At 45.8% G+C, this 23327-nt stretch overlaps 1 pseudogene; it reads right to left on the reverse strand.

Moving 5' to 3' along the window:
* Positions 1-23327, reverse strand: part of LOC103657793 — a 62118-nt pseudogene that overhangs the window by 18330 nt on the left and 20461 nt on the right.

Below are 23327 nucleotides of genomic sequence, written 5' to 3' on the forward strand. Positions count from 1 at the left end.
GGAACCTCCTTTAGCACGTGACATCTGAACAAAAGTCGAAGGAGGCGAATTAGATAGATATTCGATCACCTGAGTATCTAGGAGCAGGGCATGCCAGGCAAAGGAAGCAACTAATTCTAGGGTCTTAAGGCAGGAACCTGCCTGGCATCTTAAGAATAGCTGTGTGGCTGGAGCAGGGTGAATGGGAGTGGTAGGGAGGTAAAGCCAGAGATGTGATGGGGGTCAGAATGTGCAGGGCCCTTAGCCACTGTAAGGACTTCGGTTTTTACTCTGAGTGATGTAGGGAGTCATGGCAGGATTTTTACAGAGGAGCACTCATTTAAATTTTAAAAGGATTCCTCAAGCACTTGTTGAAAACAGACTATACCAACACAGGCTAGAAGCTAAGAGACCTGTGAGCATCCAATAGGGAGACCTGTTACTCACTGAACCAGTAATCCGGGCCAGAAATAATGGCAGTAGAAGGGAAAATACTTGTAGGGGAGGAAACTTTTCCTAGACTCTCTTAGGGTCCCTGGTTGGGTCTGAAAATTAAACTGATAAAGATAAACAGGAGAAAAGCATACATATTTCTTTTACTTCTTGTAAGAGCCTTCATAAGGTAATGAAGATCCCTCCCCAAATGGTTTAACCTGAGCGTTTTTATTTTTTTATTTAATTTTTTTTTTAAGATTTTATTTATTTATTTGACAGAGAGACAGCCATTCAGAGAGGGAACACAGGCATGGGGAGTGGGAGAGGAAGAAGCAGGCTCCCAGCAGAGGAGCCTGATGTGGGGCTCGATCCCAGAATGCTGGGGTCACACCCTGAGCCAAAGGCAGATGCTTAATGACTGCGCCACCCAGGTGCCCCTGTTTAATTTTTTTTAATAAAGATTTTATTTTTAAGTAATCTCTGTCCCCGACATGGGACTCAAACTCACAATCCTGAGATCAAGAGTCACACAGTCTTTCAACTGAGCCAGCCAGGCACCCAAACTTGAATGTTTTAGTGCTAGGTTTGATGCAATGGAAAGTCGTGGAAAAATACAATAGGGGAGAGAGTATGAGCGAAATGTAGTAAAGTGGGGAAAACTTAGCAAGGCTTGTTCATTCTGTTGGAGATAAGGATATTTTTTTCCTCTCATTATAGGGAAGGTGCCTCTCACATGAGGGTCTTATGACCTGCTTCAGGAGAGAAGGTCAGGGGGAAGGTCAGGGACCTTCCTGCTTCTGCTGTTTTCTCAAACTCCTTCAGCTTGAAATCTTCAGTATGCCAAGGCACTATATTTTGGAATGTGTGTCCTGAACCCCATCATAGTGAAAAATAGACTCGTGATATACTTTGAATATAAGCCCACAGGAAGAAATGGCTACGTCATTTGAGAGAAAGAAAGGAGTCAAGGATGACTCCAGGGTTTGTCCTGAACAAGTGGAGCTGCTGTCCACTGAGACTGGGAAGACCAAGGGCGGAGCCGGCTTGTGATGTGAATCGGACTTCTAAGCGGGGAACTTAGCAGGCAGCTGGATACACAGGTCTGTGAGCCGCTGGCATATATAAAGTATTTAGAGCAGTAAAACTGTATGAGAGAGTGCGGGTAGAGAAAGAAGGACGCTCAAAGGCTGTGTGAGCCCTGGGGCACTCCAACATTTAGACAATAGAAATATCATGTGAGCCACTTAATTTTAAGTTGTCCTGTAGCCACATGGAAAAAAAGAAAAAGAAAAGAAACCGGTGAAATTAATTTGAAACCACGTTTTATTTAACCTAAGAAATCCAAAATGTTATCATTTCAACATGTGATCACTATAAAAATTATTATTTTTTTTCTAATTTTTATTTATTTACTTGACAGAGAGTACAAGCAGGGGGAGGGGCAGAGAGGGAGAAGCAGGCAGAGAGCCTGACGTGGTATAAAAATTATTAATGAAATATTTTATATTCTTTTTTTCCTAGTAAGTCTTTGAAACCTTTTATGGGTTGGGGTGGCTCAGTCAGTTAAGCATCTGCCTTTTGCTCAGATCATGATCCCAGGATCCTGGGATCAAGTCCAGCATGGGGCTCCCTGCTCAGTGGGGAGACTGCTTCTCCCTCTGCCTGCAGCTCCCCCTGCTTGTGCTCTCTCTCACTCTCTCTCTCTGACAAACAAATAAAATATTTTTGTAAAAAACGAGACCTGATATCTGTTGAAGGCATAGCAATTTCAGTTCAAGCTCGCCACCTTGCTGCTGTGCCCTAGCCACCTGAGGCGAGCAGCTGACGTGTTGGACAACACAGATGGGGCGGTCTCTGGAAGAGAGACTAGCAAAGACGCTGGGGAAGAAGGAATATGTGAGGTACAAAGAACACAAGACATCATGGTGTCCTGGAAGCTGTGCGGGTGAAGTGGTGATAATCTATACAAGTTTTCTTCCAATAGTTTCGGTTTTCTCAGTGAGGAAGCAAGCCCGGTTTACTGCCGGGGTGAGGATGTCGGAGGAGGTATGGGGGTACGAGAGAGAGGCGAGACCCGGAGAAAGAGCAGAGGAGGAAAGAAAAGAATGATTACTGGGCAGTGTGAAAACTCAGAGAATGACAGTGATGAATTTAGAGTGAGAACAAGTCAGGGAAGCTGGGTGGTTTTTTTTTTTTTTGTTTTTTGGGTTTTTTGTTTTGTTTTGTTTATTTGACAGAGAGAGAAAGAGAGAGCACAAGCAGGGGGAGCGGCAGGCAGGGGGAGAGGGAGCAGCGGGATTCCACTGAGCAGGGAGCCCGATGCGGGGCTCCATCCCAGGACCCTGGGATCATGACCTGAGTGAAAGGCAGATGCTTCACCGACTGCGCCCCCCAGGCGCCCCGAAAGCTGGGTGTTTTTATCCAGATGAGACTCCGGATTTAACCAGAGTAATGGTCTTACATTCTCCTTCTTGATGTCACTTTGTTTTGGTTAAAGTTGTTTGATTGTAAATAACTGAAATCAGCTCATATTAGGTGAATCAAAAAAGGACATTTATTGGAAAAATTCTGGGTAATTTTCAGAAATCAAAAGTTGCCGAGAGAGTCAGGAAGCAGGCAGCAGGGGAAGCCAAGCTGTGGGCACTTGGCGGGTCTGCCTCGTCCTCATCCAGCATGCCTCCTCGCCCGAGTCTCCACCAGTCCTGCAAGACAGTGGTCCCGCTACAGCTAATCTCATAGAGTCAGTTGGGGTTTAATGGGATGTGAGTCACGGGAAAAATCCTGAAGAAAAAGCAACCGTTAATAATTCAAAATATTGTCTTATAACATATGTTTGCAAAAACATACAGCACCAGGTGCTGTTTCCCATAAGTGTTCCAGTGAAATTTTATGGGAAATTCAGTGTGCAAATGTGAGATAAAATCACGATGCCCATACAAATATAAAGTGAACACATCAAAAAGATTTTCCTTAACTCATTAGTTAATGAAGGGATAAGATGTTTCAACCAGTTGAAACGAGAATTCAAAGACCACGCATATATGTCGTCACAAAATGAATCTACGAGTAGATGCAAAATGAGTTGTTGTTTGGTGGGGGGTGGGGGGTGGGAGGCCAGAGAGATCAGCTGTCCCTTTACTGACTATACAGGAGTCATTTGCACGTGTGTAAAACAGATGTATTTGCACTGCTCCGTTCTCTACATCCTACAGTGTGGTACGGTAGCTCAAAGATGATGAAAAGTGAAACTCCCCCAGAACCAGGTCATTGAGATGGCGTGCTCTAGGTAATGCATAGATTTCCACTGAGACATCCAGTAATTTTTTGATCCATTTCAAAATCTTTCACAATTTATCCTGATAACTGAAAAAACCTGAATTGTTGGTAAACACATTTCTTTTTTTTTTTTTAAAGATTTTATTTATTTATTCGACAGAGATAGAGACAGCCAGTGAGAGAAGGAACACAAGCAGGGGGAGTAGGAGAGGAAGGAGCAGGCTCATAGCAGAGGAGCCTGATGTGGGGCTTGATCCCAGAACGCCGGGATCACGCCCTGAGCCGAAGGCAGACGCTTAACGACTGCACCACCCAGGCGCCCTGGTAAACACATTTCTTTATGATTCTCTCACTGGTAAACACATTTCTTTATGATTCTCTCACTGTCCAATATTTTTATGTGCTCAGTATTTTGTGCGTTTTCATTTTTTAAAATGAGGTTCTATATTTAATTATTTAAAGTTACATAGCACTCAGAGTCAGAGTCACACACAATAAAACACCAGATATCTGGATTCCTTGGGAAATGTGCATGAGTTTTATTTTTTTTTTAAGATTTTATTTATTTGAGAGAGAAAGAGACAGATAGAGAGCATGAGCAGAGAGAGGGCCAGAGGGAGAGGGAGAAGCAGACTCCCCATTGAACAGGGAGCCCGATGTGGGCCTCGGTCCCAAGACCTTGAGGTCATGACCTGAGCCAAAGGCAGACACTTAACCGACTGAGCTACCCAGATGCTCCTATTTCTTTTTTTTTTTTTTAAGATTTATTAATTTATTTGAGATAGAGGGAGGGGGGGTGTACGTGGTGGGGAGGGGCAGAGGGAGAGAGAGAAGCCCAAGCAGACTCCCTGCTGAGTGTGGAGCCCATTGTGGGGTTCGATCTCACCACCCTGAGATCACGACCCGAGCCAAAATTAAGAGCTGGATGCTTAACAGACTGAGCCACCCATGCTCCCCTACATAAGTCTTACATCTTTGAGCCCCAAAGTCTATCATCTCAACCATTTTTGTTTTTGTTTTAATAGGATCCACGCTGAGCATGGAGCTGAACACTGGGCCCGAACTCATGACCCATGACCCTGAGATCAAGAGTCAGATGCTTAGCCAACTGAGTCACCCAGGTGCCCCAACCATCTTGATTTTTCTAAACCATACTAGATCTCTGCCTCTTATAAAAGAAAATGGAAAGGACTATTAATGATATGAGCAAATGCTCCTGTAAAGGATCGGAATATGCCTGCCACCCCAAAATATGCCATTTTGGCGTAAGAATGATTTTGAGCTGGAGGCAACTGAGAATCAACAGTTGTAGAAAGAAGCCTCCTCAGAGCCTTCCCTGTCTAACTGAAGGCAGAAACTTCTGGGAAAGGAGGACGGCCGTACATCTCCTCTTTTGGGGGAGTTTTATGGCCATGAAGACGAGGGAAAGTCAGCACTGACAAGGTCTGCAAACAAACCTTACTGAAATTACCCTTATCTTCTATTAGTTTACTCCTCTATATTCACCTTCCCTGTTTGCCACCCCTAAAAGCTTAAACTCATTTTCCTTTATCTTGTCCCTTCTCTACAAGTTTATTGTTCTTTTTAAGATACTATATAATCTCCAGGGCACCTGGGTGTCTCCTTCGGTTAAGTGTCTGACTCTCGATTTTGGCTCAGGTCACCATCTCATGGTTGTGAGATTGAGCCCGGCGTTGGGCTCCGTGCTGGGCATGGAGCCTGCTTAGGATTCTCTCTCTCTCTTCATCTGCCCATCCACCTACTCTTAGGTAAAAAAAGATGGTTTTTTTTTACAAGTTTTAACCATCCCTTTGAGTTACTCATCATTAGGTGCTCTCTCCTTGTGTGTATGTATTCTGTCTTTTGTCAGTCTAAATCCCAGGGCCCCAGCCAGAGAATTTTTTTTCCTTCCCTATGCTCACAATATTACTATTCAACTTGAAAAAGCAGGATACAGATGAGTTTGTTCTGTTTGGTAGATTGTATTACTGTTCCCAAATTATTCATGCCCTTTGCTGAAAGAATTCTACATACTGCCTCCCATTGCCACGTGATTTTCAGGACACATCCCATTGATGGCAGGCTTAGCCACCTGACATGTTTCGTGAGTTGAAAGGCTATTTGCTACTTCCTAGCTGATGCTTTAAGACCCATGGCATTCCACTTTTCTTTTCCATCTGCCAGGAAAAGAGCTTCTTCCTAATAGAAGCTTTTGCTTCCACTTAAATCCCAGAATAAAGAAGATGCATAGAGCAGAAGCTTAGCCAGCCTGCAGCTGAGCCGAGATAAGCAAGAAAGATACCTTTGGGATTGTGAGCCTCTGGGATCGGAGGGTGTTGTTTGTTACCGCAGCACCACCTACCTATGTACTTCCTTCTTACAAAATCATACCTGTGCCATACGTAAAACCTTCTGTTGAACTTTGCGTCCCACATTTTCTCCTTCAGGATTCACCTTTCTTCTTGTTGAAACAGTTCTTTTGGTAAAAGCCTATGATTACTAAAATTTCCGAGTCTTGCATACCTGAAGGTGTCTTTATTCTACCCTTACTCTGGGATAATGGTCTCGCTGGGCATAGAATTGTACATTTACCGTCATTTTATTTCCCCATTTTGAAGATTTTATTCCACTGTCTCTTAGCATCTGCTATTACAGAAGAGAAAGTCTGGGATCAATCCGATTCTTGTTTCTTGGTACCTAATCCATCTTCCTTCTCTGATAGCTTTTAACATTTCCCTCTCTTGTTTTCAAGTGTGGCTATGAGTTTTTAAATCTATTTTCTCCCTCATTTTATGTATTCAGAGAAGAAGGAGGAGGTTTTCGCATCTGTTCCACCTGCTGTCTTGACCCAGAACTTGGCTTCTGTATTACTAGCAAAGGATTTGCTTTAATGACATGTACTCATCATTTTGAATTGTCCGTTTTTGTATAATGTTGCAAAAGCCTGACACCCTCAGGCATCTGATGAAGCTTACAGAACTATCTGGAATTACCTCAAGTATTATTAATAAACTTCTGTGTTTTTGTAGTTCTGTGTCTTTTTTTAGGGTTTCCCCCTCCCTCTTCTCTTCTTTCAGGCTATCAGCTGCCGCTTCATCCTGGTGTCCACACACCCATCCATAGCAGTCTTCCGCATGTTGCCTGGCCTCGTCCCTGCTCCCCAGCCACCTCAGATTTATTCCTTCTGCTTTGTTGTGCAGAGCAATTGTGTTCTTTCTAGCTCCTGCCTCCAAACTCAGCTTGCAACTCCACTTTGAAAACCCATAGGATTATTCCCGTGCTCTAGTACATGGTGGGAGAGACTTCTGACTCCTTTTCTTTTTTCCACCGGTTCGGCAAACAGAAAGAAATGGTATAGAAATTTATTTTTTATTGATATAAATCGTACTACTGTATGAGTGAGAATTGTGTCTGACTTCTAATAATAAAGACCTAAATTAAAGGGCTTAATCTAATAAAAGGTTTTTTGTTTACTCCGCATAAATAAACTTGATAGGTTAAGATTCATAGGCAGTTTGAGGCTAGTATTGTGGCTCCTTGGTCTTCAGGGACCCAAGCACTTCATATTTTTCTGTTTGGCCTTCCTTAACATAAGGCTTTCAAACTCATTGTCCCTTTATGGTCACAAGATTGTTGCTAGGTCGCCAACCATCACAACCACATTCCAGCCAAGACAAAGAAAAATGTGAGAAGGGCAAAAGGGTATGCTCCCCACCTGAGTCAAGCCCCTCTTAGAAGTTCCCAGACACCCTACCTCTTCCACTTATATTTCATTGGCCATCCGCAGCTACAAGGTAAGTGGAATATATTGCCGTTATGCCATCCCTTTTGGTTGCTCTACAGGGTACATTAGCTTACTTCCTGGTTCTCAATTATATTCTAGTTAGATGGAATATGATTCAATATTTAAAATAAATATACGTGTGTTGATTTTCATGGCCCTTGGCTATTTTCAAAGATCAAATCAACAGCTATAAAATGGATAAAACATTAAGTGTCAAAATCATCCACTGTACCAACCTTGAAATACCATCCAGGGAGCACCGTAGAATTGGCAGAATTAACTTACACAATTGCCGGTTAATTTAGTTCCGTGTTTACTGGGTGGCTTCAGGGCTGGCTAGGTGCCAGTTACCTGTGGTGGGTACTGGGAACAATCAACGTGGTCCTGTCTTTGGGGAGTTCCAATTTCACTGACTCACGGGTGCCTGGAGGCAGGGGGAAGCCATCAAATGGTTTTACACAAGGGAGAGATGTGATTGCATCTGGATTTCTGAAAGATAGCTCAGACTAGCTAGGATGAAGAGGAAGAGAAAAGACGCTTGAGGCAGAGAATTTCACTCTGGAGGCCAAATATCGTTCTGCATTGCTGTGCCTTCTGTTGTTGTCGTTCTTAAGATTTTTGTTTTTTTTTAAGTCATCTCTACATCCAATGTGGGACTCAAACCCACAACCCTGAGATCAAGAGCTTCATGCTCTACCGATTAAGCCACCCAGGTGCCCCTACTTCTCTGCGCCTTTTTTGTCCATTGACCACACCTCGCCTTCTCCGCCATGTGCCTGGTCTATCCCCAAGTCCTCACTATCCCCCATCTTTAGTTTTTTCTCACCTTCAACTTTCAGTTCCGTGCCTACTCTCCTGGAAGTCCAGCTAGTCAACGTGACTTTCTGGAGTCAAGAGTCAACACTGTCTTCATTCTATGCTCTGGGCTCTGGACTAGGGCTGCAAAGGTGGAACAGACTCGGTTGTCGCCCTCAAGGCAGGGGCAGATTATTTCAGCTTCTCTTGATGCTTAAGAATCAAGAGCTAGTTTTAGCTGGAAAATGGGGTAGATGAAAGGAGCAGAGAAGAATCAGAACAAAAAGGAGCAGTGTGGGATTGAGAACAGTGAAATCGGGAGGGCAAATGTGTCCTCGGGGCCTAGTGGTAGCTTCCCCTAACCCCAGACTGCCCCCTCCTCTTCCTTTTCCCGTTCCTCCTCCTCTTCCTCCTCCTCCTGTCTCCTCACAGCCAAGCTTGGCTTCCATTCAAACTTTCCGGAAATCCCCTACCCAATTTCCAGCTTTTGAAACAATGGCTCTCTGGAGACTATTCCCATTGTCCTTGGAACGAGAACAATGAGAGAGTAGAGCCTCTTCCTTGGCTTCAGGCTACGTCCCTGCTCCCAGCCTTCCCTGCCAAAGTAAAAGCTTCCTCAACTGTCCAATCACCGTTCCCATCTGTCTAGAGGCAGGAAGTTGGGGGGGGGGGGGTCGGTGGAAAAAGCACTTTCTATTAACCGCTTCTGAAATCCCAGTGCGCCCCAGCCTCTAATTCCTACCTGGGCCCTGCCCTCTCAGGCTAGAACTAAGAAGGAATCTCTCCCCAGGACTACAGTTGGACCCCTGAATATGCTGGGGGTGGGCAGAAAAGCTCAGGGCTTGCTTCCTGTATTTTCTAAATCTCTTTTGATGCCTTGGTTTCCCCCTGCCATAGAGGTGAGAGGACCAGAGGCCATTCTAAAGGGATTGGCCGTTTGTTTCTTTGTCAGGCGTGGCTCCTCTTCCACTCCCAACACTGACCCTGGGAGACCCCTGTCCCCTTCCTTGCCCAGTTCTGCCAAAAGGGCTGTTAGATGGGGGAGGGGGCGCAGGCGGGCTTTTTTTGCACCATCCTGGCGCCTGACTGGATCGGGTTACTGGAGGCAGTCTGGATTTGAATGTGCAAATAAACAGAAGTGGCTTTGATCCGCCAGGCTGAGAGAGGGAGGGAGAAGAAAACTGAGTGCCCTGGTCAGAGAAGTGCATGCTGGGCACTCAAAGGAGGGTTTGGGGGATGTGGAGTGTGAGTTGTCCTTATTCCTTTGACTGGACAGAAAACCTATTAAAAAATAAAAAATAAAAGGAGATCTAGAAAGAAGCAGGAACGCATTTCAGGCATCTCAGACTTCCTCTGCGGTCCACATACTCCATTGGCCCTTTCTTGCTCTTCCGGGAGGGGAGTGGTAGCTTGGACCCCACCCTCCCTCAGGGCTGTCCCGCCTTTGGGACTTGTTGGGTGCTCTTGGGAGAGGGAGAGAAGGAATGGCACCGTGGTTGTGTGAGGTTCAGGGTGGGACCGTAGGTTGAGAGGGGGTAGGGCCTATTGTCTCCCTGGGCACCAATCCACAGCCACAGGCAGGCTTCAAGAGGGAGAGACAAAGGAGGGAATGGGAGAGCACAAAGGGAGCGAGGAATGAAATGGTAAGTAAAGGCAAACAAAAGTGAACCGGGGGAGACAAAAGCTGGGAACAATATTCCCCAGGCAATAGGCTCGGGAACAATAGGGACACTGACAGCCCCACAAAGACACCAGTGTCTCCAAGTAGACGTTATCTCAGGCAGTGGTTGGCAGCCCCGCTCTGGCTGTAGCTATTTTCAGTGCCGCTTTTGTGCCATGCTGAACAATATTCCTTGCATGGCTGCTGATAGAAAGATGAGAAGGTTTCTGTTTGATTCTCCTCTTCCTTCCCTCCCCCTTCCCCCTTTTCCAGCCCCCACCAGCTCCAGCCATTTTGAGCTCAAGTCACTGGCCTGGTTAGGGGTGTGTGTGTGTGTGTGTGTGTGTGTGTGTGTGTGTTGGAAGGGGACCAAGGGACCCAGCAGGGAGGGTCTCTATCAGGCCTTCCAGTGGCTCTCAGTCTTACTAGGACCTCCATGGAGGGAAGAAAGAGGTTAGGACTGGGCAAGCAGGGGCTAGAGAACTAGGTGTATGAGGGGGCTTGTTTAGGGAAGTGGATTCTGCCTTCACCGACAGTCATAAGACTAGCCTGAGTTATTCATTATAAAAAGATACGCTCCGCAAGTATTTTGCCTGCTGTGGGTGGCTCTTCATTTAATAGCCAAGGCCATAAGGGACCCTAACCCGCCTTCTGCCCCTTTCCTCCAAGAGCCACTGCTTTCTTCCATCTCAGTATATAGTTTCAGCAGTTCCTCAACTAGCTCCCAACTCCCCCCGCACCCCCAACACCTCTGCCTCTCCCAGTTGAACCTAAAGATCAGGCTAACTAGTCCTCGCTTGGGAAAAGACTGCTTGGTAGCATGGGCCCTTTTATAGGCTCAATGGCCGTTCCCATCAGGGACCCACGACCCCAGAGGTAGCCATTCCCCACTAAGTATCCACCATTTTTCTTCCTAGAAGAACTCTGACCCTAGACAATCGGGTCAGAGCTGTCCTTTCTCAGGGCCATCTTGTGCATGACACTGTTTCACTCTTAGTTTTCTCAGGGTTGTAACCCACCTCAGCTGCCCCCATGGGCTTAGGAAGAACCAACCCTACACTTTTTCATCCAACTGATTTTTTTGTTATTGTTCATATTCTTCTATTCAGGTTATTTTATTTTATTCTTTTTTTTTTTTTTTTTTTTTTGGTGGCTAAACTACATTTCAGGTCTCTGGCTTCTACAAAAAAATTGAGACCAAACTTCTTGGCATTGATATAAAAATTTCAGGGAGAGGTGCGCCTGTGTGGCTCAGTCAGTTAAGCGGCTGCCTTCAGCTCAGGTCATGATCTCAGGGTCCTGGGTTCGAGTTCCGCATCGGGCTCCCTGCTCAGTGGGGAGTCCGCTTCTCCCTCTGTCTCTGACGCTCCCCCTGCTCAGATTCTCTCCTCACTCTCTCTCTCAAACAAATAAATAAAATCTTTTTAAAAAATTTTCGGGGAGAATGCCTTCCTAAGAAACTAGACACTCAGAGATTGACCCAGAAGGTTGAGCAATCACTTCACTTGTGGAACTTGGGGCTGTTCAACCATGTTTCTCAATATAAGTTTGCTTGTTAAAGCGTGGAGACACATTTCATACCTCTCTCGACTACCTCATGGCATCATGGCACATGATTGGTTTTCAATGAACGTTCGCCAAATTGGACCAAATTTAGAGACTCAGAAGGGACCGTAAAGCTCATCTAGTTAGTACCTTGCGACTCCAGTGTTGCCCCTGGACCAGCAGCATTAGCATCACCCGGAGGTTTGCTAGAAATGCAAGATCTCAGGCTCTACCTCAAAGTTACTGAATCAGAATCTGCATTTTTACAAACTCCTCCATAATTCCCATACTCCTTGAGAAGCATGGAGCCACTATAGCCTTTCTCTCCCTGCCTCCCCATACTCCTGCCCGTTTCATGACAGTATTGCCATTCACAGCCTAGCTTCTGTGAGCTAGACCAGGCCTTTGAGTGAATATCTCCAAGATCTGGGTAGAGATGAGTTCGTCACCTGTGGTAACAACCTATGCCATAGTTGGAATCAAATCAAATTGAACAGAATTACACTGACTTTCAAAGAGCTTAGGAGTGGGACCTTACACTTAGCATATGGTCGTTCAAGGCATTTTGAGAGAGAGGTTTAAATCACCTGTTATAACCTCCCTGGATAATTATGGGTCAAGCTGACTGGGACAAGGGTACCCAGACATTTGGTCAAACGTTACTCTGGATGTGTCTGTGAGAGCATTTCTGAATGAGATTAACATTTGAACTGATAGACTGAGTAGAGCAGCTTGCTGCGTCTAAGTGGGTGAGGCTCATCCAATTAACGGAAGACCTGAATAGAACAACAAAGGCTGGCTGAGAGGGAGTTGGCCTGCCTGGTCGAAGAGCTGAGACATGGGTCTTCTGCCTTTGGAGTCAAACTGAAACATCAGCTCTTCTTGCGTCTTGAGCCTACTAGCTTTTGGACTGAAATCTACACCATTGACTCTCCCAGTTCTCTGGCCTCCAGACATGGATTGGTACCATATCATCAGCTCTCCTGGGTCTCCAGCTTGCTGACTGTGGATCTTGGGACTTATAATCATGTGAGCCAATTCCTTATGATAAGTCTCCTTGTATTTATGGCTCCGTTTCTCTAGAGAACCCTGACTAATACAGATTTTGGTACCAAGGAGTGGGAATGTCACTCTAACAAATACCCAAACATGTGGCTTTGGAACTGGGAACTGGGCAAAACCTGGCAGATTTTTGACATGCATTATGATAGGAGAGAAGGAGAGGTCTCTAGGACTGCACCGAGTGCACTGAAGGGTTCTGGAAGAGCCTCAGAGCACAGGACACAGAATCTCATTATTCTTCCAAAACAGAGATGGTAACATCTCCTCCTTTCTTCTGATGTCCTTGGTGCACATGGGGGTGGGGCTGCTGCCTGCCTTACAACTCCAAGCCATTCCCAGGCAGGGATGAGCACTCAAGGCTATTATGGTTCTACCAACTCAAAACTCTTTTCTTGGACTGAAAAATTCTGCTGCTGTTGTCCAGACAATGGTGCTATCTTCCCAACTGTAGTGGGGAGGGGGATGTTATAAATGAATAGAGTCCAAATTTTACAATTACAATGAAATTAATTTTTCCCAGAGGTTAAAAAAAAAGAAACCAAAGTACCTTTGTTGGTGCTTACTTATAAAAAACTTTATTCACGTGGGTGTTTTAATCCTACTGTGTTCAATTTCATCAGCTTCTATAAACATCATCATGACTCCCAAGTACTCAGCCAATCCATACACATTTATAAGCCACTGTAGGGTTGATTTGACTGTCTCCCCTTATCAAATCAGTCCGTTCTCTCCAGCAAAATGAATAGCAGTGTAATTTCTGATCTGTGGGCAATGTCTGGGCGGAGGGGAGAGTATCTGGGGCTGGCAACCTACTGGCCAGCCAAACTGGAAAATCAGCTTTTCAAGTTTCCTCCCGACTCCTCCCCAGCCCATTTATCTCAGATTATCCTCCACCTCCACTCTCCAGATTAGGGGAGAGCAGAGGAGAGAAAAAATATTAAGGTTGCGGATGGAATACCCTTGAGTATACTTGTAATTAGTTCTGAATTCTCGGCAACAGAGGACAGGGACGGAGGTATTGTGTTTTTTCAACACTCAGCAAGCAGCAGCAGCCACGGCATGTTCTTAGAGCTCCTAATCCACACGGCACAGCCATTGGACAAGACTGGGATAACGCTTACATGCTCTCCCCCCACTTCGACATCTTCTCGTGTGTCTCCTGACATGACCTAATCATCCTCCCTACCTCTGCTCTATGGGAAGGTCCCCTGGCCAATACATAACATACATAACAGGCTGTGGGCATCAAGGATGGGACCATTTTCCAGAATCAAAGAATAATCTATAAGATCCAGGCAGCTAGTGCTGGGCAATGGCTGAGAGGTGCCAGGAAGTTCAACAAAGTAGAAATTGGGTTATTGCAGATGGGGCAATATGGGGAGTCTACTCATAGAATGTTAACAGAGGGTAGCCAAATATGCCACCCTAAAATATGCCACTATATTGAGCTGAAGGCGATGGAGAAGAAGCAGACACAAGAAAAGCGCTCTGACTTCCCCTTATTTACCTAAAAGCAGGACAAATCTGTAAAGGTGTCCCCCCTCCCTGCTCTACCAGGAAGAACAGAGGTCAATCACTGGAGACAACTCTGGACCCTTATCAGCCCAGAGATGGCACCAGAGAAATCTACTTAACAAACCTTACTGAAGTCACCCCTATCAGCCATTACTTCTCTCATATATTTACCTTCCCACCCATTGCTGTCTTAGAGACTCAGAGTCCTTTTCCTTTGTCTTGTCACTGACCTAAAAATGTATTGTTAAGATGCTCTGTGAGCGCAAGTCCTGCCCACCTGTTCAGGTTACCTGTACCCCGGTGCTCCTGTGTGTACGCACGACGCGCGTGCTCATAAACTTCTGTTTTTCTCTAGTTAATCTATTATCGGTCTACTTTACGGAGGCCAGCCAGTGAACCTAATATGGGTGGAGGGAAAACAGTTTTTCCTCCCCTATGTTAAGGAAATGCAAGGGCCTCTGGGCTCCTTAGGAAGATGAGGGGAGGGTGACCCCCTGAGAAAGAGCCTTCTGGGCTATGGAAGTTGAGGAAGGGTTGTCACCTTCTGCTGGTGAATGTGTAGGGCACATGTAAAGTGACTGTAAACCTGAGCTCTCGTTTTGGAGTTAGTAATGCAGGGTTTTGATTGTTTGTCTTGTTATAGACCCGTATTAGACCGCTAGAACGAGTTGTAGCATTATGGACTAACTGCCCCACTCCCTGCCCCCATGCTCTCCCCCAGCCTGAGGCATACCCGGAAGCAGGGGGATTGTCAGTCTCTCTTTTAAAGACTCATTTTCCGTTGGCATACAGAAAGTTCACAGAGGGGCACCTGGCTGGCCCAGTTGGAAGAGCACGCGACTCTTGATCTTAGGATCATGAGTTTGAGGCCCACGTTGGGTGTAGAGATTACTTAAATAAACTTGAAAGAAAGAGAGAAAGAGAGTTCACAGAGACAGCCCTCTGAATGATGCCTCTGGAATGAACAATGATGTGGCCCAACCCATTTTTGCTTCTTACCTCTATGTCCCATCAGTGAGGCACCAAAGACACCCCACTCCCTTCCCCAATGCCTAGCCTTTGGTACCTGGATCACTCTCATCACCCCTTCCGTAGCTCTGCCTGCTATCTTTGGAGAGAAATGGAATCTCAACCCACCCTTCACTTTTCAGGAGGCATTAATTTAGGCTGTGCTGGTGGACTAGGTATCCAATATCAAGGGCAACTTACCTTCTATTCTTTTTTTTTTTTTTTAAGATTTTATTTATTGATTTGACAGAGAGAGAGAGAACAAGCAGGTGGAGCAGCAGAGGGAGAGGGAGAAGCAGGCTCCCCACCGAGCAGAGATCCTGACACAGGGCTTGATCCCAGGACCTGAGCTTGATCATGACCTGAGCCGAAAGCAGACACTTAACCGACTGAGCCACCCAGGCGCCCTGCGACTTGCCATCTAGGTAAGACGTTTTAAATTTTCAGTCAATATTGTCCTTCGTTTCTTCAAAATTCTGTTCAAAACGCAGGCATTCTCGGATTAAGTTCCTGATCAAACCAGCCGAGCTGTGGTCATTGAACACCGCCCCTTTCTGGAGATTCATTAGCTACTTAGAACATTCATCTTTGCTCTCGGGCTTTAGTTTCTCTTACTCAGTCTTGGTCTGGGTTTTCTGCATAAGTGACCCTGCTGCTTTCATTAGGCATCAAGCTAGGAGATGAAAAAGGCCTCACGTAGCCCTGCCTGGGGATCATATCAACAAAGAGCTTTTCAATATGCATTGTACACCAGACACAGTTCTAGCATGGCTATTGGAAGATGAGCAAAAAGATGCGATGAATCGGAGGCTACCCCTGCCCTCAAGTAGTTTACAGCTAGCTGGAGAGAGAGGCATGATCATATGCAGAGTGAACTGATGGCAGATTGCAAGATGAGAGTAAGAGAGAATTGAGAAGGAAGCGTAAGAATGTTCAAAGATAATGTCAACACAGGTAATAAAAGACTCAAGGGAAAATAAGCCTTGAAGTGAAGGTGGAATTGGTCGGGCAAAAAGGAGAAAGAATGACCCTAGAAAATGATATAAACAAAGATATAGTTGGTTCTGCAGTGAGGCTTGTTTTGAAAACACGCATCTGTTCCAATCTGATTCATATATTAGGGAGCAATTTGAACATAATGTGATTTTTTCATTTGCTTATGCTTGATTTTGCCCTGGAAAACATGAGGTGGAGAAAAATGCACCCAGCTGAACCATGCAGGGTAGGAACACACAAAATGTATGCAAGCACACCCCTCAAGTGTCTCCCCCACCGGAGTTCACAGGGTTATATTTTAGTCTGTGTACTGCTCAAGTGAGCACAGTTCACAGTGTTGTAACCCGTACCCATTTATATCTGGTGTTATGATTTTCCTTCCAGTCTCGGATAGAACCCCCTTCCACCATTTCATAGGAACTCAGAAGTTGCACCCCTTCCAACAACCACTTCCATATGCAAAATTCAAGTCTGTTTCGGGGTATAAGGCTATATTTATTGTAGTGTTTACGTATTTCTCAACTATTTAACATGTATAAACTGTGCTACCATTTTATTAGGCTCCTATCTTTTGTCGTTACTAATAAAGTGTTTCAGTATTGTGACTTCTAACCCTATTTTTCCCATAAGCCCCTGGTTTTCATTGTACGGCTTTTTTATAGTGTGGTTACTTTTAGTAGCGTGTGTTGTCTTACAGCAGGATGGACTGTTCAGGTTTTGGTAATAAAAATAATACTTGGAAAACTGTGAACAAATGATTGGGATTATAACTGCATTTATTTTATATTTTTAAAATATATATATATTTTTTAAAGATTTTATTTATTTCTGTGACAGAGAGACAGCCAGCGAGAGAGGGAACACAGCAGGGGGAGTGGGAGAGGAAGAAGCAGGCTCCCAGCGGAGGAACCTGATGTGGGACTCGATCCCGGAACGCCGGGATCACGCCCTGAGCCGAAGGCAGACGCTTTAACGACTGCGCTACCCAGGCGCCCCTATAATTTTAAAATATTTTATTTATTTATTTTTGCGAGAGAGAAAGAGAGAGAGTGAGCGAGCATGGGGGGGGTTGGGGGAGGGGCAGAGAGAGAAGCAGACCCCTGCTGAGCAGGGAGCCCAACTCAGGACTCGATCCCAGGACCCCAGGATCATGACCTGAACTGAAGGCAGACGCTTAACTGACTGAGCCACCCAGGTGCCCATAACTGCATTTATGTGGGAGAATTTCAGACAGAAAGTTGATGTCAGATTCATTCATTCTTTTGTGCATTCAGCTGACAAATATTTGTTGAGTGCTTGCTATATGCCAGACTCTGTCCTAGGTGCTGGAGTTATGGCAATAAAGAAAAGGGACAAAAATCCTTGCCTGCTAGGAGTTTACATCCTAGTTGAAGAGAGAGACAAACACAAGATAAACACATAAAATATATAGTATGTTAGATAGCAATCAATGCTAAGAAGAAAAAAATAAAACAGGAAAGTTGATATAATGTCTCAGGGACTGGGTGTGGGTATGGTGTCAATATTATTTCCTGCTGTATAACAAGCTATCCCCAACCTTAACAGCCGAAGACAATAAACATTTACTACTTACACAATTGCTGAGCATAAGGAAGTCAAGAGTAGCTGAACTAGAGTGGTTCTGGCTCCGGATCTTTCATGAAATCACGGTGAAGGTATGGGCTATCAGCTTCCTTGCTCAACCCACATGGCTCTTGGCAAGAAGCCTCAGCTCCCTGCCTCTCTCCATAGGACTGCTCGTGACATGGCAGCTTGCTTTACCTGGAGAGAATGATTCAAGAGAGAGAGGCTGCATGCCCAAGGTGGAAGTTGCAGGCTTTTATAACCTAACCTCAGAGGTGGCATACCATCACTTCTGCTGCCACACAAACCAACCCAAATACAATGTGGGAGGGGACAACAGGAAAACACAAGAGTACAAGTATGAAGATATGATCATTAGGGGCCATTTTGGAGGCTGACTATCATAGTGGCCAAGAGAACCCTCATTAAGAGAATGACCTTGGAGGTGCCTGGGTGGTTCAGTCAGTTAAGCGTCTGCCTTTGACTCGGGTCATCATCCTGGGGTCCTGGGATGGAGTCCCACATTGGGCTCCCTGCTCAGCAGGGAGTCTGCTTTCCCCCTCTCCCTCTGCTGTGCTCTCTCTCTCTCTGTCAAATAAATAAGTGAAATCTTTAAAAAAAGAGAAAGAAAAGAAGAAAGAAAGAAAGAAAGAAAGAAAGAAAGAAAGAAAGAAAGAAAGAAGGAAAGAAAATGACCTTTGGATTAAGCCTTGAAGACAGTGAGGGAGGTAGCCACGAGGATATCTGGGGGAAGGTCATTTTGTGTGGGTGAAACAACATGAACAAGTACACATGGTTGGTGTGTTGGAAGGACAGCATGTGCAATGAGCTGCAGCAGAGTGGATGAGAGGAAGAGGAAGAGAAGATGTCAAAGAGGTGACAGGGAAGGTGAATGCTTTCATCTTTACCCTGAGTGAAATAACGAGTTTTGAGTAGAGAAGTGATACGATCTGACTTAGACTTTAACGGAGTATATCTGGTTGCTGTTTTGAGAGTAGACCAAAGGGAGGCAAGAGCAGGAGCAAGAAAGTAAGTTAGGAGGTGAGAGATGGTGGTAAGAAGTGATGGTTGGAAGGTGAGAGGTGATGGTAGTCTAATTCTGGAAACATGTTGAAGGTAGAATACTCAGGATTTGCTAATGGGTTGGCTGTGGGATGTAAGAGGAAGAGGAGCCAAATATAACACTTTTTTTCAAGTAACTGGAAGAATGGAGTTGCCATTTATCTATGTTTGGTAAGACTTAAGAAGGAGTTGTGTTAGGGTAAACACAGGAACTCAATTTCCGACATGTTAGATTTGAAATGCCTGTCAGACACCCACGTGGAGATATTGGATAGATGATCGGATGGTCAAGGCTGGAATTCTGGCAAGAGGTTTAAGCTAGAGATACAAGTTGAGGAATCATCAGAGACAAATGGAATTTAAAGTCCTCAGGTTGAATAAATCCCCTAGGGAGTGAATATGGATAGAAAGCTGAGTACCCCAGAGCACCCCAGCCTTTAGGAGGGTGGGTAGCAAAGACGACTGTGAAAGAGTGGCCAGAGAAGGAGGAATCAAGCTAGGTAAGCGTATGTGAAGCTGAGTGGAGATGTCTTTCAAGGAAGACTTGGAAGATGCTCTTTGCCAAATGCTGCTGAGAGAATGAGAAATGTCCCCTGGATGAGGCATGTGGAGTCCATTTGCTACCATGACTGGAGCAGTTTTGATGGCATGGTGGAGGCAAAACCATTACTGGAGTGAGCTGGAGATAGTATGAAAGGAGATCTACTGGAGACTGAGTATTCTTTCAAATAATTTTGTGTGAAGGGAGGACGTAAGTTGGGGTCTTAACTGAAGGAGAAAATGGAGTCAAGAGATGGGTTTTTTTTAAGATTTATTTATTTAGAGAGAGAGCACGCACAAGCAGGGGAAGCAGCAGGCAGAGGGAGAAGCAGGTTCTCCGCTGAGTAAAGAGCCCGATGTGGGACTTGATCCCAGGACCCCGGGATCATGACCTGAGCCGAAGGCAGATGCTTAACCGACTGAGCCACCCAGGCGTCCCAAGACAGGGTTTTTTAAAGACGGGAGACCCAGTAGCATGTTTGTGTGGAAGTGATGAGAAGGGAGACACGAATGAAACAGGAGAGACAGAGGGGAGAACAGTTGGGGCAGAATCCTGACCAGGGGAGAGTGGATAGGAGCTAGTGTATGGGTGGAGGGCTTGAGCTCATCAAGGAGCACAGACAGTGTACCCCCAGAGTGCATGGGCAGAGTGCATGGGCATAGGAGCAGGGAGGTGGGGGGATGGGCTAAGACCTTCCACTCAGAGTGAGGATGAAGGAGGAGGGTTGGAGTTTAGGAGGGAGGAGGGGGAGATGTGAAAGCGTTGTCAGGAGAGTGGGAAATATGGCATGTCTGCTACGCAGCATAAAGAGTCATGTGTGATGAATGGCCAAGGATTTAAAGCCAACCAGTCAGCATAACTGTGCATTGTTCCCAGCCATGTTCAGCTGCGCGGGAACAGGGGCAGTGTGGGAGAAGAGGTTGGGTTTAAGCAAAGTTGAGGTTCGGCAATCAGTCAGAGCGGGTATGGCTCTCCTCATTTAGGTTCCTGCAGCTCTGAGAACCACATGGGCTGGTTTGCCCGAGACAGTGCTAGTTTATGCCTGGTTTCCCAAGGTCATTAGTACTGGTGCGCCCTTTTGCTTTCAGAACTGTCTGGATTTGGGTAACAAATGAGATGGTCCTTCTACCTAGAGCACCTTGGGGCCACGGGGGTTCTCAACAGAGCGTGCATCATTGTTTGACTTTAAAAATCCCTGAATAGATTGTAAATTCCTTGAGGTCAGTGTCACATTTCATGCCTTCGGTCCCCCATAACTAGCGTAACTTTCATCTGTGGCCTTCTTGGCACTCAGTTAAGCCAGCAAAAGCACGGGTGACTCAGGCCTAGAAGAGCCGTTGAGGACAATCCCCACGTTAGGCAGCTCTCCTCAGTCTCAAAACAAAGGAGGGGATGGAGGCAACTCACACTCCAAGAGGGCCTTTCAGAGTCCTGGAGGATTATGGAGGCAAAGTAGGTAAGAGTAGAAAGGAGACCAGTCAGGACAGAACTATGCAGGGGGCAGGCTGACCTAGGGAAGGATTTCAAGCTCAAATGTTCTGGTTATCTGTTGCTGTGTAACGAATCACCCTAAAATTTAATGACTTAAAACATCAGCAATAGTTTCGCTATCTCTCACTGTCTCTATGGATCAGGAATTTCCAAGGGGTTGGTTGGGCGGCCGTGGCTTGGGATCTCTTTTATGGTTGCAGTCAACTGGCTAGAGCCGGAACAGTGGGGGACCTGAAGAGTCTGGGGGCTGGTGGGACATCTCACTCTCTTCGTGTAGTCACAGGGCCTTCCTGTGAAGGAAGATCAGCTTGGGCCTGTCTCAGGTAGCTCCTAGCACGGTGGCCTCAGGGTAGTCAGACTGCCGTGGTGGCTGACAACTTCCAGGATGAATGTCCTGGTGACTGAGCTCAGCAGTCCCAGTGTTGCTTCTGTCCTAAATCTGCTCCGTGTCAAAGGAAGAGGACATAGAAATCACTTCTCAATGGGAGGCATGTCAGAGTCACTTTATAAGATCATATGGGATGGGCAATATTGTTTGGCCCATTTTTGGAAAATATAATTGTGGCACTTAGTTCGGGTTCTTCTACCTTCCTTCCTTCCTTCCTTCCTTCCTTCCTTCCTTCCTTCCTTCCTTCCTTCCAAGGAGTCTTGTTGGAAGGCTGAAGACCCCAGGCTTTTTTTGTTACCTTTAACCATCTTTATGTTAAAGATCCTTCCCAAATGGAACTTCTCGCCTCGCTCCCCTTCCTGATACGTGGTGATGTGTGTAAAGGGTTTGCTCAATGACCAAAGGGTTTAGAGGAGCATGGAGATTACAGGCTGTACCTCCTCAGAGAGAAGCTTGATGGTATGACGTGAACTGCCCCAGTTCACCACTTCAAAAAAGTGGTCAATATGACCTGACACATTAGGTTTTATCGATGTGGAACAAATTACCACAAGTTTAGTGGCTTAACGTAACACACAGCTGTTACCTCACCATTTCCATGGATCAGGAGTCTGGCATGTTTTAGATGGGTCGTCTGCTCCTCAGGTCACAAGGCAGCCATCAGTGTGCTAGCTGGTTTGTTTTCATCCGGAGGCTCACGTATAGAAAGGGCCAGTTCCAAGCTCACTCAGGTTGTTGGCAGTGTTCATTTCCTTGCACTTGCATGACTGGAGTCCTTGTGTCCTTGCTACCGGTTAGCTGGGAACTCCTGTCAGCTACTAGGTCTCAGGCCCTTGGCCATGTAGCCTTCACAGGCCATTTAAACAGAGTAGCCTAACGCATGACACAGAGAGCAAACTGGTGGTTGCCAGAGGGGAGAGAATGGGGAGACGGGGAAATTGGGGAAAGAGGAGTGGGAGGTACAGGCTTCCGGTTATGGACTGAGTAAGTCCACTGGGGTGAAAGGCACAGCACAGGGAATCTAGTCAATGGTATTGTATTAGCGTTGTGTGCTGACCAATGGTAGCTGCGCTCGTGGGGAGCACGCATAAGGCACAGAGTCGTGGAATCACCATGTTTACACCCGAAACCAATGTCTCGTTGTGTGCCAACTGCACTCATATAGATCAATAAAAAAATATTTAGACTACTGTGGCACACTATAGAAGTTCAACAACTGTCAGGTATCGTTAAGAAAGGGAGAAAAGACAACAGTTACAGCCGCAATGAGCAAGCAAGCAAACACGGCCACATACCTCTTCAAGGCCAGCCGCAGAATCTCTGTCATACATCCCATCTCAGACTCGGGGTACGCCCTGTCTCTTTTAAGGGCTCACGTAATTAGGTCAGGCCCACCCAGAATAATCTCCTTTCCAATTAAGTCAACGTCAACTGGGGCGCCTGGCTGGCTCAGTTGGTGAGGTGTCTGCCTCCAGTTCAGGTCACAATCCCGGGGTCGTGGAATCGAGCCCTGCAACAGGCTCTCTGCTCAGCAGGGAGCCTTCTTCTCCTTCGCCCTCTGCCTGCTGCTCCCCCTGCTGTGCGCACGCGCTCTCTCTCTGTCAAATAAATAAATAAAATCTTTAAAAAAAACCAAAACCCCAAAACTCAAAGTCAACTAATCTGGAACCTTAAATACCTCTGCAGAATCCCTTCACGTTGTCAGATCATATAACCTAGTACTGGGAGTGAAATCCACCCAACGCACAACGCCACCGCACTCAAGCACAGGGGACCGATTATACGGTCCTGCACTGTGGGGGATGGGACTCTCAGAGGCCATCACCCTTGATCTTGTGGCGATCTTCTGGATGGTGGGTCTCCTATATTAATGAGGTTAAAGTTTTTGGAAGCAGGAAGGGATGTGGTGTCCTTAAAGGGAGCTGGAAAGGTGACGGAGAAGAAAGAAGCCTCCAGCCTCCTTAGCTGCTGGTGTGGGCATGTAGAGTGCAGTCGCCCCAGAGCTGTGCTTATGGCTCCCAGTTAGGGGACTAACACAATAGATGTTGTTTTTAAAAAAGCAATTAATAAAGAGATAAAGAAAAAAGATCAAAATAAATGGAAAATTGAACCCGTAATAAGACACAAGATAAAAAGAGGGCAACCATAAAGTTAAAAGTGATAAAGAGAAACAAAAAATATCATTGAGAACAAGCACTTTAAATGA

The sequence above is a fragment of the Ursus maritimus genome, unplaced genomic scaffold (assembly GCF_017311325.1).
Source record: "Ursus maritimus isolate PB19 unplaced genomic scaffold, ASM1731132v1 scaffold_2, whole genome shotgun sequence".
NCBI lineage: Eukaryota > Metazoa > Chordata > Mammalia > Carnivora > Ursidae > Ursus > Ursus maritimus.